At 47.2% G+C, this 17855-nt stretch overlaps 1 pseudogene; it reads right to left on the reverse strand.

The window, feature by feature from the left end:
* LOC147692330 (uncharacterized) overlaps positions 1-10697 on the reverse strand; it is a 52741-nt pseudogene extending 42044 nt beyond the window's left edge.
* Positions 10698-17855: the final 7158 nt, after the last annotated feature.

Below are 17855 nucleotides of genomic sequence, written 5' to 3' on the forward strand. Positions count from 1 at the left end.
CCTGTATAGTGTACCATAGGGACCCAGGGCATAGGTGCACCCTAGGCCTACCAGGGGCTGCAGCATGTATTGTGCCACCCCTGGTTTACACCACAGGCCTGTACCCACAGCCTGGGTAAGGTGGTATAATCACCCCTTACTTAGAAATAGTATACCTATATCTATATCGACACATATACACCTATAAGCCACTCCTAAGGCAGACCTCAACAATCCTGGAGGTAGAGTGCTTGGTTTTATGTGAGAGGGTGGCCTAGCATGATCGGAGCCCCTCAGCAGCTTTCGGAACCATCTTCTTATAGCTGTTCTATGATATAGCCATACCATATACTATTAACTGCATTATAATGCTCGCAGTTAATGCTTACTTTGGTTTGGCTTTATCAAAACATGTCGTCTAGTGTCAAATACTTTGGAATACTAACCCCCCCCCCGCCAGTCCTGGCGGCGGGGGTAGCATTCCACCCTTCTAGAGGGAGAAGACATGTAGTTACTGGTAAATCCGGTTAAAGTTAAACAGAGCCTCAGCATCACAAAATGGATGCTGCTGCCACAGACACTAGTCTGCCCTCCTGCTGCTGCACGAAACTCCGGCAGGGGAGCCTGGACAATAGGTTTCCTATCCAGGGAGGTGCTGGCACCTTCCCAGACAGGCTTTTGTGTATTGGGGCAGGGAGGGCTGCATTCAGCGAATGCTTTCCAGACACTGCCTGGAGCACACTAGGTGGTCCATGCATTTCCCAGTTCAAACCGGTTGCTGGGGCACTCTGCCCCAGCTCTGGCGCAAAACTGGACAAAGGGGTGTAACCACCCCCTCCCCAGGTCCACGCATATGAGGGACCTTAAAGTTTGTCCAACCCCTAAACTTAGTATAAGTATAGGATCCCAGTCTCTAGGACTTTAGATTACCCTGGACGAAACTCTAAAACATAAATCCTGGACCTTCAACATTCCATTTCGATTGGAAGACGGAAGACATCTCAAGGAGGGACCACCCTGTTCAAACAGGCACCAACAGCAACTTTGCCGGTCTGCATTTTCGAAGCTCCAGCCGGATCCGAAGAATCTGAGACACAGGACACGGATTTCCAGACATCTCTGACCAAGACCTTTGTTCACAGCAAAGCTGTAACCCGTGGCGGACACGAGAGACGTGGGACCGGAACTCCTGGACATCCTGCATTTTGCTACCTGCACCGACTTCCCGAGGTATCCCGAAGTTGTGCATAGGGGTGCTTGAAGCCCCAGCCCGGAGCACTATCTGCACAGAAGCTCACACTCCATGAGTGTCCCGTGGGCCCCGCTTTTGCATTTCAGCTCAAGGCGTCTTCCCGGTTCCTAGTCCGTTGGCTAGTGAGCCCCCCCGAAGATTTACTTCTGAATCCAACTTGCTTTCCTGGTTGCTCCAGGCGTGCTCCAGCTTCCCTACAAAGGAAACGCACCACAGACCTTGCTGGTCTTCAACAAAGCCAATCTCAACATCCTACGTGGGTTACGTTTGCCAAGGCTTGTTGGGTCCAATCCGGATACCGACACAGCAGTCAACTAGATCCTTCGTGGGACAGCTCGAATCCAGCTCCTGGTCATTGTCGATGCCTCCTGGACCTCGTGGTGAGACAAATTTCACCTTGTCACCTGAAATCACCCGACATTGGCTGTCAGCTTTCCATCGTCATCCTGGTCACTGGCAAGTGACCCAGACTCTGTTCCTTCTGCTTTCAGGTTCTTTAGATCTTCGATCCACCCTTGGATCCACCCGGACACTCTTCCTCTGGTCGTGTCGGAGTTGTCAGCAGCACCAGGTTATCTCCATGCCACTAACCTTTCGTAACAGCCAGCAGGAACGATGCTGTGAAGAGTAGCCCCCCTCGTACCATGAATACTGCCCCCCCACCACAATGCAAGGACCACACTGTGGGAAAAGGAGCACCATGGGGGAAAGGGGAGGGGATAAAATAACAAAGGAGTCCTGTTGCTTCAGAGGTCTGGTCTTGGTCACCTTCCTTGCTCTGGTAATGCTGTATGTAATAGAAAGCGAGAGGAAGGTAAGAGACACCACATGCATACATACAAGACTACTATGCCTAGAAATGTGTTACACTCACACTAGTTTCTGCACCTGAGGTTTCATAGTATCTACTACATAAGAACCCAGAAAACGTATTGGTTACCAGAGCTCCAATACATGGAGGGCAATATCCAAAACGATTGCGGTATTTTCTTGTACCAAAGAATACATCCAAGTATATGGCTGTTTTATCAGACGAACGGGTCAGGATACACTTTTGCCGACTGAGCTGTTTTTTCAAAACGACCGGATTGCAACCCCGACTTGAGTGTATAGCCAGTCTTCTTTAGACCGACGGATGTGGTCTTATCTTTTGATTTTTAAGAATTCATTTGTTGCTAACCGGTCTCTCGTAGACCTACGGATGAGGTCTTAACTTTCAAACTTGAAGGGAGTTCTTTTCAGCATTTGAATAAACATCGTCCTGATGATGGTCTTTTTGACGTCTGCAGCCAAGACCGAAACGTAGACACCTCATCATCTCCTTTAATGCTGTTCTGGGACACAAACTTACAACCATTTTTTATTGATTAATTTGGGTTGTTTTCCTCATTTATTAGGAGTTGATGCGTTGAGTTATGAACTATAGAGAAAACTTTGTCTATCTTTGTTCATGACTTTTTTGCTACAATTGATTTGTTTGTATCTATCTCCCCAAACTTTTTTCTAGTAAAAACTTTGTTTGAAATATAATTCTCTGTGCTCTGTTTTTCCTTCAACCTTCCATTAATTAATTTATAATTATACAGTAAGATTGTTATCCTGTGGATACCATTGAGTGTGTTACTGTGGTACAACTCACAATTCAAACTGAACAATTTAGAAATAAGTCCCTTGTAGCATCTCTTGACTTGAATCGCACAGTGCCCAAGCCTACAAGGGTTGATTGGGTTTCCCCTGCCTACAACATTGTTTTATCATCCAGCACAGCAAAAAACATGTTCTGTCAAAAGAAGCTTCCAGAGTAGTTAAATCCCTGAAGAATGCAGGACACAGTGAGAAAAGAAAATGAGTCCCAGCTGAGACGAAAGTTATGTAATAGAGCGCAGCCCAATCTTCTCACAGCCACCCCTGAAATAACCTCTTGAAGACTGCAGAGGTAATATCCATTGTTTGCATGATGTGCGAGAGCCCAAGGAACACGGGCGGATCCGCTGCACTGCAGCCGCAAGTAACAGTAACAAAATAAAGAACCCCGAGAGGAGAGCGCCTTTATGCGCAGTCTCTGACTCTTGGGAAATGCGGAAGGATTACCGGAGTAAAGAGCAGGAGGCGGCTCGAAGGTAATGGCTGCTGGAGTAGAAACCCGAGAGGAGAGCGCCTTCATGTGCAGTCTCCGACTCTCGGTAAATACGAAGGAATACTTCGGTGTCCACAGCAGGACACGGCTTGAAGGTAGCGGCTTCCTCAATCCAAGAAAACGACCACACGAGTGCTCGGTAGTGAAGCACAGTCTTGGGTACAGGTAGACAGCGTTCAGAGGCGTTGTCTCAGGAACTCCTCGAGCAGGGAAGCACTATCCAGGTCACGGCTACAAGGAAAGTTGTCAAGCACTGGTTACACCAAGAGGCGGGGCTTATATCGGAACCGGCCCAGGCCCTTGGGAATCACTTGGTTTCTCCTTCCTGTCATGGCGCCTCAAGGCCTTCTGGTATTTGAAGTCCCGTAAGCTAACCTGTATGGAACTGATGCAACATTCGAATCAGAAGAAGGTGTTATGTGTGTCCTATTTATGGTAGCTCCCTTACTTATCTGGCAACCTGAAACCGCGCCAGAACCCTATCGCAAGGATCGCCGACTCGGCGGTTGCCCAAGCTTTCCCGGGTGATTAGCGTGGAACCGCTCCACCAAGTCGGGACAATTGAGGTTCCGATCAGGCTCCCACGATCTAGCCTCAACCCCAAAACCTTTCCACTCTACAAGCTACTGTACTTGCCCCCTACCCAGTCGCAAATTGAGGAGTACTTGCACTTCATACTCCGCCTGGCCATCTATGTCTATAGGGAGGGGCCGGTCAGGTAACCGTATGCTAGTGGGACAGGGTTGGAGAAAGGAGACATGGAATACAGGATGGATATGCCATGATACGGGCAGGGACAACCTCACAGCTGCGGGATTTATGACTTCCTCTATCCCATAACCAGAATAATCAGTAATCAATGCGGTCACCGTACCCCTCAGCACCAAACCTCAGCGCTGTGATATCCTACCTAGGATGATTGTTAGCGCTTTATAAATAAATTAAATACAAAAATACAAATAGGGACCAATGAATTTAGGCTTCAGTTTATTTACCTCCTTAAGGTGTATGTTTTTGGTAGCTAACCGAACTTGTCCCCACCTTGTAATTAGGTTTGGGGTTCCTCTTTCTATCAGCAAAGAGCTTCTGGGTTTGCTGAGCTGATAAGAGATGTTTCTTGGCATCAAGTAACACAGCTTTGAGATGAGCATGATGTTCTTGGATGCTTGGCAGCTTGGTCTGGACCGGCCATTCAAAGGGAAGCATGTTGGGATGATGACCGTTCAAACAAAAGAACGGTGAACACCCTAAAGTCGAGTGTTCTGCGATATTGTAAGCAAATTCCGCTGTCCATAATAAATGATACCTATCGGAAGAGTTTTGGAGTGTGAAGCAACTTAGATATTGCTCCAAGGTCTGGTTCAAACGTTCTGTCTTTCCATCTGTTTGTGGATGGTAGCTGCTTGAAAGTTTGGCTTCGATGTGCATGGTCTTGCATAAAGCTTTCCAGAAACGAGAAGTGAATTGTGAGCCTTTGTCAGTGATCAAGATACTTGGGATTCCGTGGAGTCTGATTATGTTTTGCAAGAATACAAGGGCCAGCTCAGCAGACGTAGGTAACCGTTTGAGGGTGGTATAAAGGGTCCCATTTTTGATAAATGGTCTACCACCACCAATATTGTTGTGTACCCTTCGCAAGGTGGCATCTCAACGATAAAATCCAAAGACCCTGTATGCCAAGGTCTAGGGGGAATTGGTAAAGGATGTAGGAGGCCTGTAGGTTTTTTGTGGTTGGCCTTTCCTTGTGCACATACAGCACAGTTACATAGGTACATCTCAGTGTCTTTCCTCAACGAAGGCCACCAAAATGATCTTTCGATACAAGCGATGGTTTTAAATCTTCCCAAGTGACCTCCCAACGTAGAGTTGTGTGCCCAGGCTAACACCTGGTTCTGTAGGTTTCTGTCTGGGACATACAATGCTTGATAATGGTACAACAAGTCTTCTTTTTCCTGGCGGCATTGTGGATATTCTTGAATCCAATTATCGTGGCCTATGTTTGCTACAGACATTTTGAGATCCTCTATGAAGTCTTGTGAAGTAATCAAGGCCATTGATGTGGTAGGAAAACATGTTTCAGGAAGAATAGACGGAGGTTCAGGATTTCCAGGTGACAACGAGCAGCCGGGATCATCAATGATGGATAAAGCATCAGCTTTGCCGTTTTGTGGTCCGGGTCTGTATTTAATAATAAAATCATAATCAGAAAAGAAGAGAGTCCATCTTAACTGACGCGGTGTTAGGGCTTTGGCAGTCTTCAAAAACAACAGGTTCCTGTGGTCGGTGTATATTTCGATAACATGGTGTGCTCCTAGAAGATAATGTCTCCATTCTCCACACGCCCGTTTGATGGCAAACAATTCTTTGTCAGTAATAGAGAAGTTCACTTTGCTGGGAGTGAGTTTCTTTGAAAAATAAGCCACCGGGTGTAGCTGCTCGGTTGTAGGATGACGTTGAGACAGCACTCCTCCGAGTGCATGTTGTGAGGCATTGGTTTCCATTCTGAATGGAAGTTGCGGATTGGGGTGTCTGAGGATAGGGGCCTGCGTGAATCTTTGAGTACATTGAAGGAATATTCAGCTTCTTCTCCCCATAGGAAAGGAGTGTTTTTTCTTAACAGGCTGGAAATGGGGTGGATGATCGTCGAGAAGTCTTTTATGAAACGCCGATAATAATTGGCGAAGCCAAAAAAACATTGAAAGGTTGGGGGTTTTTCCATTGGGTGATCGCTTCCACCTTGCCTGTTTCCATCAGGAATCCGTTGGCATTAATAACATACCCCAGAAATGCAACCTCTTGAACATGGAACAAACACTTTTCTAATTTGACGTATAAGGAGTGCAGCCGAAGTCGTTCTAGGACAGTTTTCACATGAAGAATGTGTTCAGGGAGATTGGATGAATAGACCAGGATGTCTATATATACAATGCAGATCGTATCCAACAATCCACGAAGTACTTCATCCATGAAGTATTGGAATGCCGCTGGAGCATTGCAGAGCCCGATGGGCATTACTCTGTGCTCAAATAGTCCAAATTTGGTTCGGAAGGCGGTTTTCCATTCATCACCGTGTTTGACCTGGACCAGGTGGTAGGCTCCCCGTAGATCTAATTTAGTGAAATAACGACCCCCTTTTAACTGGTCCAATAAAACTGGAATCAAGGGTAGAGGGTAGCGATTCTTTATCGTGACCCGGTTAATCGCTCGATAGTCGATGCAGGTGTGCAACTCATTGCAATCCTTTTTAGAAATAAAAAAAAGAGGCGAAGAAGCGGGTGATGAGGAGTGTCTTATGAAGCCTGAAGCAAGGTTTTCATCGAGGTAGTTTCGTAAGTAGTGCGTCTCGGGTTCCGTTAGAGCATATACCCGGCTACATGGAATCTCTGCTCCAGGAATTAGCTTGATCCGGCAGTCATAGACACGAAGGGGTGGAAGTTGAGTAGCCATTTGTTTATCGAATACCTGCCGATATTCTGCATATTCTCTCAGTAAAGAAGTAGCATAGCAATACATAAGAATAGCACTAGCGGTGGCCAGTAGGCTGGCCTGCGAGCCTTCTCGGTTTTTATCAGAAAGAACCGCCTGTTGGGTGCAATGCTCTCTGCAGTATTCAGACTTCAGAATCACGGTGCGAGAGGCCCATCCCACAACAGGGGCATGTAAAGTAAGCCAAGGCATACCCAAGATGAGACGAAACTGAGAAGCGTCTATGATATCGGACTGTATGTTTTCATAGAGATTCTCTCCAAACCGCATCAAGACAGGAACCGTATGGTACCAAACAGGTCCTGATGTCAACACGGTTCCATCTACAGCTTGTACATTTGTTGGGTCCTTTTTCTTTTCCCAGGGTATACCTATGGTCTTAGCGTATTCCTGATCAATGAAGTTACCCGTTGCCCCGTAGTCCAGTAATACTGCCACGATGATGGTTCACTTATCATTCATATACAAAAGGACACTCACTGTCAGGTGCGCTATAGCGGGGTGCATGGGGTTGGCAATAACTGACAAGATCGTATTCCTAACGCCTGCTGAATCAGTGATCTCTTTCTGATTCAGGCCTGTTAGTTTTCAGACTGCTCTTTGGTTCCAATCGAAGCTTGCCCTTGTTGAAAGTTACCCTTTTCTGGAAGCTGAGCTCGGGCCAGGCATTCTCTGATAAAATGACCCCCTTTTCCACAATGCAGGCATCATTTCATTTTTCTCAGTTTTTCTCTTTCCTCTGTGGTTAGAGGCCCTCTAATGCCTCCTATTTGCATCGGCTCTGGTCTGTCCACTTGTTTGGAGGGTTCTTCAGACTGAGACAAGGTCTAGGGAGGAAAAAACGCATATGTCCTTTACTTCTGTCTCCTTTTCTTTCCTGTATCCGATGATCCAACTGGACCGTAAGGTCAATCATTTCTTCACAGGTTTGGGGCAACTGTACCACTTGAGATAGAACATCTTTTCATTCTCCTCTTACGCCCTGGTAGAAGAGAGCGGTTAGTTTTTCCTGTAGCCAGTCGGTTTCCACTATCAGACGGTTGAACGTTGTGATATATGTGAGTAGATCCTGCGAACCCTGACGGAGTGTAATTAATTTACGATCCAAAGACATCATATGAGATTTGCGGTCAAACAGTTTCCTCATCTCCAGACAGAAATCGGTGAATCTGTGCAATACAGGATCGTTGCGTTCCATTAGCGGAATTGTCCCGCTAGTGGCGTTTCCTCCCATGTAGGACATCATAAAGGCAGTCTTGGCTGCCTCATCCTGGAAGACTGCAGGTTTGCAGAGGAAATGCAGACGACATTGGTTCAGAAAAGTTTCACATTTTTTAGGATCTCCATAGAAACGTTCAGGTGGTCCTAAGGGAATTCCGGTGTTTTATATCATTGGACTGTAGGAACAGAATCTGTTATAGGTGGGGACATAGGGCCTGTACTAAAAAAGCCTACCCCTTGTGTAGGAGGCAGAGGATGCGTGGCCTGATTTGGAGGGGGCAGAGTGGCTTCTCTTATATAAGACCCTTAACCCTGCCGGGTTAGTCCCGCCACCTCCCTTAGTGAAGTGCCCATCTCCTTACTAAGTTTTTGGTTTTCCAAGCGTGAGGTTTGTACCTCCTGTTGCAGAGCAGTCAGGCTCTCCAGCAACGAGGTAAATTCCGCATTGCTGTCCATCGTTCGGGCTGGGCGTCTAACTTGGGTAACAAATTGTCGGAGTTGTCAGCAGCACCAGGTTATCTCCACGCCACTAACCTTTCGTAACAGCCAGCAGGAATGATGCGGTGAAGAGTAGCCCCCCCTCGTACCCTAAATACTACCCCCACCACAATGCAAGGAACACACTGTGGGAAAAGGAGCACCCAGGGGATAATGGGAGGGGATAAAATAACAAAGGAGTCCTGTTGCTTCACAGGTCTGGTCTTGGTCGCCTACCTTCCTCTGGTAATGCTGTATGTAATAGAAAGCGAGAGGAAGGTAGGAAACCACATGCATACATACAACACTACTATGCCTAGAAATGTGTTACATTCACACTAGTTTCTGCACCTGAGGTTTCATAGTATCTACTACATAAGAACCCAGAAAACATCTTGGGTACCAGACCTCCAATACATGGAGGGCAATATCCCAAACCATTGCGGGATTTTCTTGTAACAAAGAATACATCTAAAGTATATGGCTGTTTTATCATCCAGCACAGCAAAAAAACACGTTCTATCAAAAGAAGCTTCCAGAGTAGTTAAATCCCTGAAGAATGCAGGACACAGGGAGGAAAGAAAATGAGTCCCAGCCGGGACGAAAATATGTAATAGAGGGCAGCTCAATCCTCTCACAGCCACCCCTGAAATAACCTTGTGAAGACTGCAGAGGTAATATCCATTGTTTGCAAGGTGTGCAAGTGCCTAAGGAACACGGGCGGATCCGCTGCACTGCAGTGCAAAGTAATGGTAACAAAGTAAAGAACCCCGAGAGGAGAGCGCCTTTATGCGCAGTCTCCGACTCTTGGGAAATGCGGAAGGATTACCGGAGTAAAGAGCAGGAGGCCGCTCGAAGGTAACGGCTGCTATAGTAGAAACCCGAGAGGAGAGCGCCTTCATGCGCAGTCTCCGACTATCGGGAAATACGAAGGAATACCTCTGTGTCAACAGCAGGACGCGGCTCGAAGGTAGCGGCTTCCTCAATCCAAGCAAACAAGCACACAAGTGCTCGGTAGTGAAGCACAGCCTTGGGTACAGGTAGACAGCGTCCAGAAGGGCTGTCTCAGGAACTCCTCGGCGGGGAAGCACTATCCAGGTCTCGGCTACAAGGAAAGTTGTCAAGAACTGGTTACACCAAGAGGCGGGGCTTATGTCGGAACCGGCCCAGGCCCTCGGGAATCACATGGTTTCTCCTTCCTATCACAGCGCCCCTAGGCCTTCTGGTATTTGAAGTCCCGTAAGCTAACCTGCATGAAACTGATGTAACATTCAAATCAGAAAATGGTGTTGTGTGCGTCCTATTGATGGTAGTTCCCTTACTTATCTGGCAACCTGAAACATCGACAGGTCGCCTGCAGTACTTCTTTGCAGATCTCCATTGAAATTGATGACGAGACCCGACACCAAAAGACACCTATGCACCCGGCTTCTGTGGGTGAGGTAACACAAGTACTCTGGTAGTCTTGAGGGTATTGGCCCTCCTAGTGTCTAAGTCTAAAAGGGTTCCATCGTAGTCCATTCGGAAGCATCTTTAAATTGTAAATTTGTAACTTGTTTGTTTCCCATAGAAAGTCAATGGAAGCACCAGCAATTCCCCAGACCCTAGGCCTGCTTTCTATCCCAGACGTGGTTCTTATACCACTATTTTAGTATATGGTTTTTGAGGCCCCTAGGGCAAAATGTATATTGTGCAACTTATCGTATGATAATTAAGTTCCTTGTATTGTACTTTTACCTCTGACCTCATAAAGAGTGTAGAGGGGTTGTGTTTAGAATAAATACATATATATTTGATATATACCTTGTGTGGTGTGCTTTCATTTGGTACTCAAGAGATTATAATTGGTAAAACAACTAGCTTAATTAGCTCTCTGAAGCCTTAGCCTGAAGACTGCTCGCCACTGCTACCCCTGGGATAGCTTTCTATAAGGTTGACTTTGCAACCACCATCAATAAGGGTCGATTAGACTGATGCAAGGTCCCGAATAGAACTAGTGGACATCATATGCCAGGCTAACTTCTCACAAGCATCCTCCACTTTGTGCTCTAGTGCATGCACGCGGTCTATGAGGTCCTGCTGGGCCGCGATGTAACTTTGCTCGATGGGGTTCAGCTCCTCGAGTGATTGCTCTTGCAGGCGCATTTTTTCCCCCAATTTGTGATCATCGGCGCATAGTAGGGTGAAGTCAGAGGTGACTTAGTCGATCTTGGACTCCAGGGAGGAGCAGGTTTGGTCCAGGGCAGATCCGATCTTCTGCACTGCTGCCAGCACTGAGTCCAGCGTGGCAGTGAGTGCTGTGTGTGGTGCCTCTGCTGTGTTCCTGCCTTCTGCAGGTGCCAGCACAGAGTTGCCATTTTGTGTATTGGGTTGTTGTACTTTTGTGCGTAGGTGGGCCATTACTAGTTGTTGTGCTGTCGGCATTTGTTGGTGAAACGTGGCAGCCATGCAGACCACCTGGGGTGTGGCGCCTTGGTTGCAGCCGCGTCGATCTGCTGGATTGCTGGCCGCCGGCAGTGGTAGGTGGTTAACAGTATGGATGGGCGCGAGCACCACTTACTTATCGTCAGTTGCTGGTTCCTTGCAGCAGGGTGCACAGTTCCGATGGGGTTTGCAGTGATACTTCGCTTGTCACTGTCTCACTGCGCTTATCAGGTGGGTTTGTAGTCACTGGTGACCTTTACTGTATGGTCTTGATATGGATGGGCCCGCCCGTGGTGGTGCGGGTCAGTGGAGCTTCTCAGCGAGGCCTACCTTTTTCTCCAGGGGACGAGCAGCTTGGATGTCATGTGAAGGTTGGGCGCACAAGACACAGGGCTGTCTTGGGGAAGCTGTGTCTGCTGTGCAATGCTTTGGCGTTCCAAGATTCTGTCGACAGTGTCTCGCGGCCTTGGCTTAGGCCCGGTTCAGACCCCAGAGCTGATGTTCTCTAGGGCACTGTGGACAGCGCGTTACATGTGAGCGAGTGCATTGCGTTTAAGTCTGCAGGGTGGGCTGCGCTGTTTGTGTGCTTCTGCGGTTCTGCGGCCTCGTCCCCTGCTCCTGACAGCCACAGTCAGGGCCCGTTCCGACCCATGAGTCCAGTGCATGACAGGCCTGCACTGTCTCGCTGCTTCACTGTGGAGCTCTTGCTGCCTTATTTGTGAAAGGGGGAAAAGGGATGAAGGGTTGCCTCTTGCCTCTGTACTAGTGCTTCGACTCTTGGCTTGAGGGCCTATTTTTAGGTCGAGCCTCAGGCAATGCTTTAGCAATGCTTGTTGCGAGATATTTAGTAATGGGCACCGGAAAATGCTGTCAAAGACCTTTGGAATGCGGTTTATGGCCAGTGCATGTGAGGCATTCAAGCGCGAAGCTAGCATCTGGCATCGAACTTGAAAGCAGCAGAATGCTTTTGCCAGCTCACGCTCTACCTCACTTCCTGCTCCCCCTCTTAAAACAATTAACTTTCGTTATCGCTCACACCTCATATGCTCGTTCCCTCCCACCCTTCCTTTGATGTCCGCTTTTCTTGTTTTTAGAGCTTCAAACTAGGCTGCGCTGCTGGCCAAAGACTTTTACCTTTCAAACTAGGATGCGCTGCTGGACAAAGACTTTCACCTTTATTTATTTTTTTCCCATTTTGGGCAGCTCTCACTTCATCTTTCAGGATGGCTGCTGCATGCCTTTCTTTTGTTGTGCGCGGCTCGCCCAACACAACTTTCCCGAAATTATATATTTTTTTTCAGCACGGCATGTATAGGAAGGTGGATATCTGACTATATGGTTAACCCAACTTTTAGTATTTAGATGGTTTTCGACTTAGTTGGTCTGGGATCCTGCTAATCAGGGCCCCAGGCTATCTGCTCTCACTGTAAAATGGACTCCATGTACTTTAGGTGCATCTCCAATTGGATATTGGGTCACCTTATGAGCCCCTGTATAGTGTACCATTGGTACCCAGGGCATAGGTGCATCCAAGGCCTTCCAGGGGCTGCAGCATGTTTTATGCCACCCCTAGCTGGCCATCCAAACTGACAACTGGCTGATCACTCAGCTGGGGTATAGTTGTGTATTCACCCCTTGCTTAGATATAGTATTCCTATATCTAACCTTATATATAGAAACATATGCACCTATAAGTCACTCCTATGGCAGGCCTTAACAATCCTGAAGGCAGAGTGCTTGGTTTTATGTGAGATGGTGCTCTAGCATGAGCTGAGCCTTTCTGCAGCTTTCGGAACCATGTCCTTATAGCTGTTCTATGATATAGCCATACCATATACTCTTAAGTGCATTATAATCCTCGCGGTTAATGCTAACTTTGGTTTGCCTTTATCAAAACATGTCGTGTAAGGTGTCATACTCTTTGGAATACTACTCCCTCGCCAGTTCTGGCGACGTGGGTAGAATTCCACCCTTCTAGAGGGAGAAGACATGTTGTTCATTGTAATCCCGGTTAAAGTTAACCAGAGCCTCAGCATCACAAAATGGATGCGGCTGCCACAGACACAAGTCTGACCTCCCGCTGCTGGGAGTCCTTCCAGCAACCTCCCTGGACAATAGGTTTCCTGTCTTAGGAGGTGCTAGCACCACCCCAGCCAGGCCATAGTGTATTGGGGCATGGAGGGCTGAATGAAATGAGACACTGCTTGGGGCACACAAGGTGCTCCATGCATAGCCCGGTTCAAACCAGTTGCTGGGGCACTCCTGCCCCAGCTCTGGCGCGAAACTGGACAAAGGGAAAGGGGTGTTACCACCCCCTTCCCTGGTCGTACCCATAGGAGGGACCTGGCAGGTAATCTAGCCCCTTTAATCACTATAAAGCTAGGAGCTGAGTCTAGAGACTTTAGATTATCCTGAACTGAAACTTGAAACGAAACTCTGGACCTTCGACATTCTACTGCAACTAGAAGACTGAAGAATCTCCCTTGTGGTCAAGGAGTGATCACCCTGTGCAAATAGGCACCACCAGTGATTTGCCGGTTTGCTTTGTCGACACTCCCGCCGTAACCCGAGCACAGAGCTAGTCAGGAATTGCACTTCCAGACTTCTCTGACCCCGAGCCACATCCACAGCAAAGCTGAGACCCGTGGCGGCGACGAGAGATGTGGGACCGGACTCCCTGGAAAACCTGCTTATTGCTAATTGTGCAGCTTCCGAGGCACCCTCGAAGCTGTGCATCGGGGATTGAGAAGCCCCAGCCCCGAGCACCATTTGCACCGACGCACAACCCTCCACACTCCACGAGTGCCGCGTGGGGCCTGCTGTTGCTTTTGAGCTGGACGCGCCTTTCCGGTCACTTGCCCGTACGCTAGTGGCCCTTCTGAAGGCGATTCATCGAAACTACACCGCTTGCCTGGTTGCTCCAGGCTTGCTCCTGCTTCCCTGAAAAGGAGAAGCGCCCCAGACCTTACTGGTCTGACTCGAAGCCAATAGTCAATTCCTCCGTGGGTTGTATTTGCCAAGGCCTGTTGGGTCCCATCCGGGTCCCGACTCCGCAGACATCTAGATCCATCGTGGGACAGCTCGATTCCAGCGCCTGGTCGTCGTCGACGCCTCCTGGACCTCGTAGCTGCAGAGACAAGCTTCACGAAATCACCTGATTGCTTCACATTGCCTGGTTCCTTCCTGGTTCCTTCCTGGTCACTAGCTAGTGACCAAGACTCTGTCCCCTCTGCTTTCAGGTACTCTTCATCCTCGATCCACCCTTGGATCCAACCTAACACTTCTCTCCTGGTCGCCTGCAGCATCTTTTTACAGGTCTCCATAGGATTCAGCCACGAAACCAGACACCAAAAGACACCTATGCACCCGGCTTCCCTGGGTGAGGTAATGCGAGTACGCCAGTACTCCAAGTGTCCTAGTTTTAAGTGGCTTTCTACTAGTCCATCCGGAAGTGTTCTAAATCAACTAGTTTCTAACTTTCACGTTCCCATTGTATCGCTATGGTAACTCGCGTGTGTGTTTAGACACTGCACACGCTTCCCGTGGGCCTCCTGCTTCCTAACCTTTGGTAGTCCAGTGTAGCCCCAGCGATTCCCTAGGCCCTAGGCCTACTCCCTGTTTGTGACGTGGTTCTTATACACTATTTTAGTATATGGTTTGCAAGGCCCCTAGGGCTTGACTGTATTTTGTGCAACTTATTGTATGATAATTAAGTAACTTGTTATGTGCTTTGGCCTCTGATCTCATAAAGAGTTCAGAGGGGTTGTGTTAGTAATAAATACATATATATTTTATTTATAACCTGCGTGGTGTCCTTTCATCTGGTATTAAACGGATACATATGGTAAAACAGCTGGCTTCATATGCTCTCTGAAGTTTTAGCCTAAGACGGCTTTGTCCACGCTACCACTAGGATGGCTGGTCTATAAGGTTGACTTTACAACCATCACCATAAGGGTTGTTTGGACTGATACAGGGTGCCCACTAGAGTAGTGGACATCACATATCAGGCCAACTTCTCACAGCATGATGTACGTCATCCTTAACAATGGCAGTTACTCGCCTTTCCTTTTGTTATGCACGGCTCGCCCACCTCTTTATTTATTTTAATTTGACTTTTGCCGTCCCTCATCTGTGTTTGTCAATGTAATCGCATGCACGGTGCGCACCATAAGGATTAATTTGAATGGTTTACAATGGTGGTGGTGGGCGCCACGCACACCACTCGCAACAAAGGGAGCATTGTTCGTGTTTATTTTCCTGGCGCCCTGGGCGCTTTCACTATTATTTGTTTGTCACAATTGCGGCAATTTAACTTTCACCATCCCGTGTTAATCTGCGTGCTTTCACTTGCATTTGTTTTTACAAAGGCAGCAATTTAACTGTCACCGTACCGGGGCACTCACACCACTCACAGCAATAAAGGGTGCTTCTCGTGTTTTTTGTCTGCGCCCCATGCACGCGTTCACTTTTGTTTTTTGCAATGGCGGCAATTGAACTTTCACCGTTCTAGGGCACACACACCATTTGCGGCAATATAGGGTGCTTCTCATATTTATTGTCTGCACGCCATGTGCGCTTTCACTTTTATCTGTTTGACAAAATTGCAGCAATTTGACTTTCGCCATCACATGTTGTCCCAGTCAGTGCTTGTCACTCTCAGCGCACCGTGCACACTTTCAGTTTTATTCTTTCCCTGGCTAAGATTATTGCTGACTATAGACTTAAATAACAAAAATATCTAAATGTTGTGCGATCTAATTCTAAACCCCTTATCTTTCACGCTCAAACCCATCCTTGCTCTTATCTCCCAGGGATATTAAGAAATCGAACACTATGGGGTGCTGATATGTATTACAGGGGAGTAAAACATTTCCTGATTGAACAAGCGCTCCCATTGGCCTCGAGAGGAATTCAAAATCTATTGTTGTTCCCTTTCCCCATCCTATAAAGGTGGGTTTATAGCTAAGACCATGCCCTGATAATGATCCCAAGTCAATTAAATCTATCTGGCACAGGGCTCTTATTAACTTCTGACCTCTTACATCAACTTCTGAGCAGTGGTTAGGGTATGCTTCCCTTTCAAATGGGTTCGCATCGACCAATCTTGGCATTTACGTCTACACCAAGTACAATATTGAAATTCTGCAACAGATCAAGGGCCCTAGTCTCCAAACTAGACAAAACCCTGTGAATAATGCTGTCATTTGACAACCCAAATTGCTCACTTAATAACAGAAATTAACCAAGAAGAAATGCAATTTTCGGATACCACAACCCATAAAACCTAATTCATTCATGTGAAACAGGGACACTGTAGTTTTAAACAGATCAGGAAAGCCAATCCTCCTTGGGCCATCTGCTCAACAACAGCTTTCACAGGTACATGGAAACATTCATACCCATCCACAGAAAAATGGTTCATAAGCCCAGCTTTCTTGGAATAGTAATACATCATATGATTTAATCAGATTTAACCATTCAGGATCAATCCCCTTGTATGCAACTCAAGCAACATTACAACTAGCAATTTTAAGGGCTAAATGTCCAGTTGCTGGCTGTTGCAGATGCAGACGTGGTTACATAGCTGGGAAGTAAATTCCTCAAAGATTAAGGGTAGCTCAGGAACCCGTCATTACTATCACATACAGGCTACATTGAGGTGCTAAGTTTAATGAAGACAAGGTAGCCCTCTTCTGGTTATGAAAACCAGGGCCTCCCCATCCCCACCGCATTCCTTGATTCTCCACCTACGCTCATTCCCACTAGTGCTGATTCACTACTGCACAGAGCGGAGCTTTGAGCATTACTTGCCCCTATGTTTTGTGCAAGAGGCTTTGAGTTAGCGTTCAGGCAATAATTTACCTCAGCACTAGAAATTCTTGGATAGACAATGCATTGAGCATCAGTTCTAGGTTGTGCAATTTATCATACAAAGGAGCTATACAATTGTCAATTAGTTGTTTAACTTTTGACTCTTCTAGGTCCTAGTTAATAAGGGCTAAATACCTAACAGGTTCTTTATCAGTATCCTTAGACAGTTCCTTTTTCAGGGGTGTGGAATTTAATAAAATATCTACTTGTTCATGGGGCAGGTTTCTTCATAAATCTACTTGTCCGCCAACAAAATCCACTTGCCCCTTTGGTGCCATGTAGTGTAACGACAAATTATGGCAGCATTCTCAATACGTAAGAGCTCTGATATAGCCTCTCTGATTATGTATGTATGTATGTATTATGTACTTTTATAGCGCGGGCTGTCACCCCAAGGGCATCCTGGTGCTCTGACTGATCATAGCTATGTACGAAACATGCATGATTTACGCTGCACTAGGAAACAGGAAGGTCTTCAGATTTCTCTTAAAAGCTAGGAATTCGCCATGGCTCCTTAATGACAGCGAAAGAGAATTCCACAGCTTGGCAGCGGCAAAGCTAAAAGAGCGGCCACCCATCCTTGCCCTCTGAAATCTGGGGACTGTCACCAAGCATGCGGAAGAGGAGCGTAAGGTCCGGGTGGTAGAATACCAAGAGAATGAGTTCTGCAGAAGAGTCGGACCATGCCCGTGCAAGGGTTTAAAAACCAAGCACGCAGATTTAAACAAAATGCGTTGGTGCACCGGCAACCAATGCAGATCACGCAACGCCAGAGTAGACGAGGCCATGCGAGGCCGAGAAAGGGCCAATTTGGCTGCCATATTTTGAACACGCTGCAATTTACCCACCAACGATTTAGGGGCTTCCAGAAGCAGCGCGTTGCAATAGTCTAGCCTACTTAAGATAACCCCATGCACCACTTCAGGTCTGACACCCCAAGGGCATCCTGGTGCTCTGACTGATCATAGCTATGTACGAAACATGCATGATTTACGCTGCTCTAGG

The sequence above is a fragment of the Lissotriton vulgaris genome, chromosome 9 (assembly GCF_964263255.1).
Source record: "Lissotriton vulgaris chromosome 9, aLisVul1.2, whole genome shotgun sequence".
Classification (NCBI taxonomy): Eukaryota; Metazoa; Chordata; class Amphibia; order Caudata; family Salamandridae; genus Lissotriton; species Lissotriton vulgaris.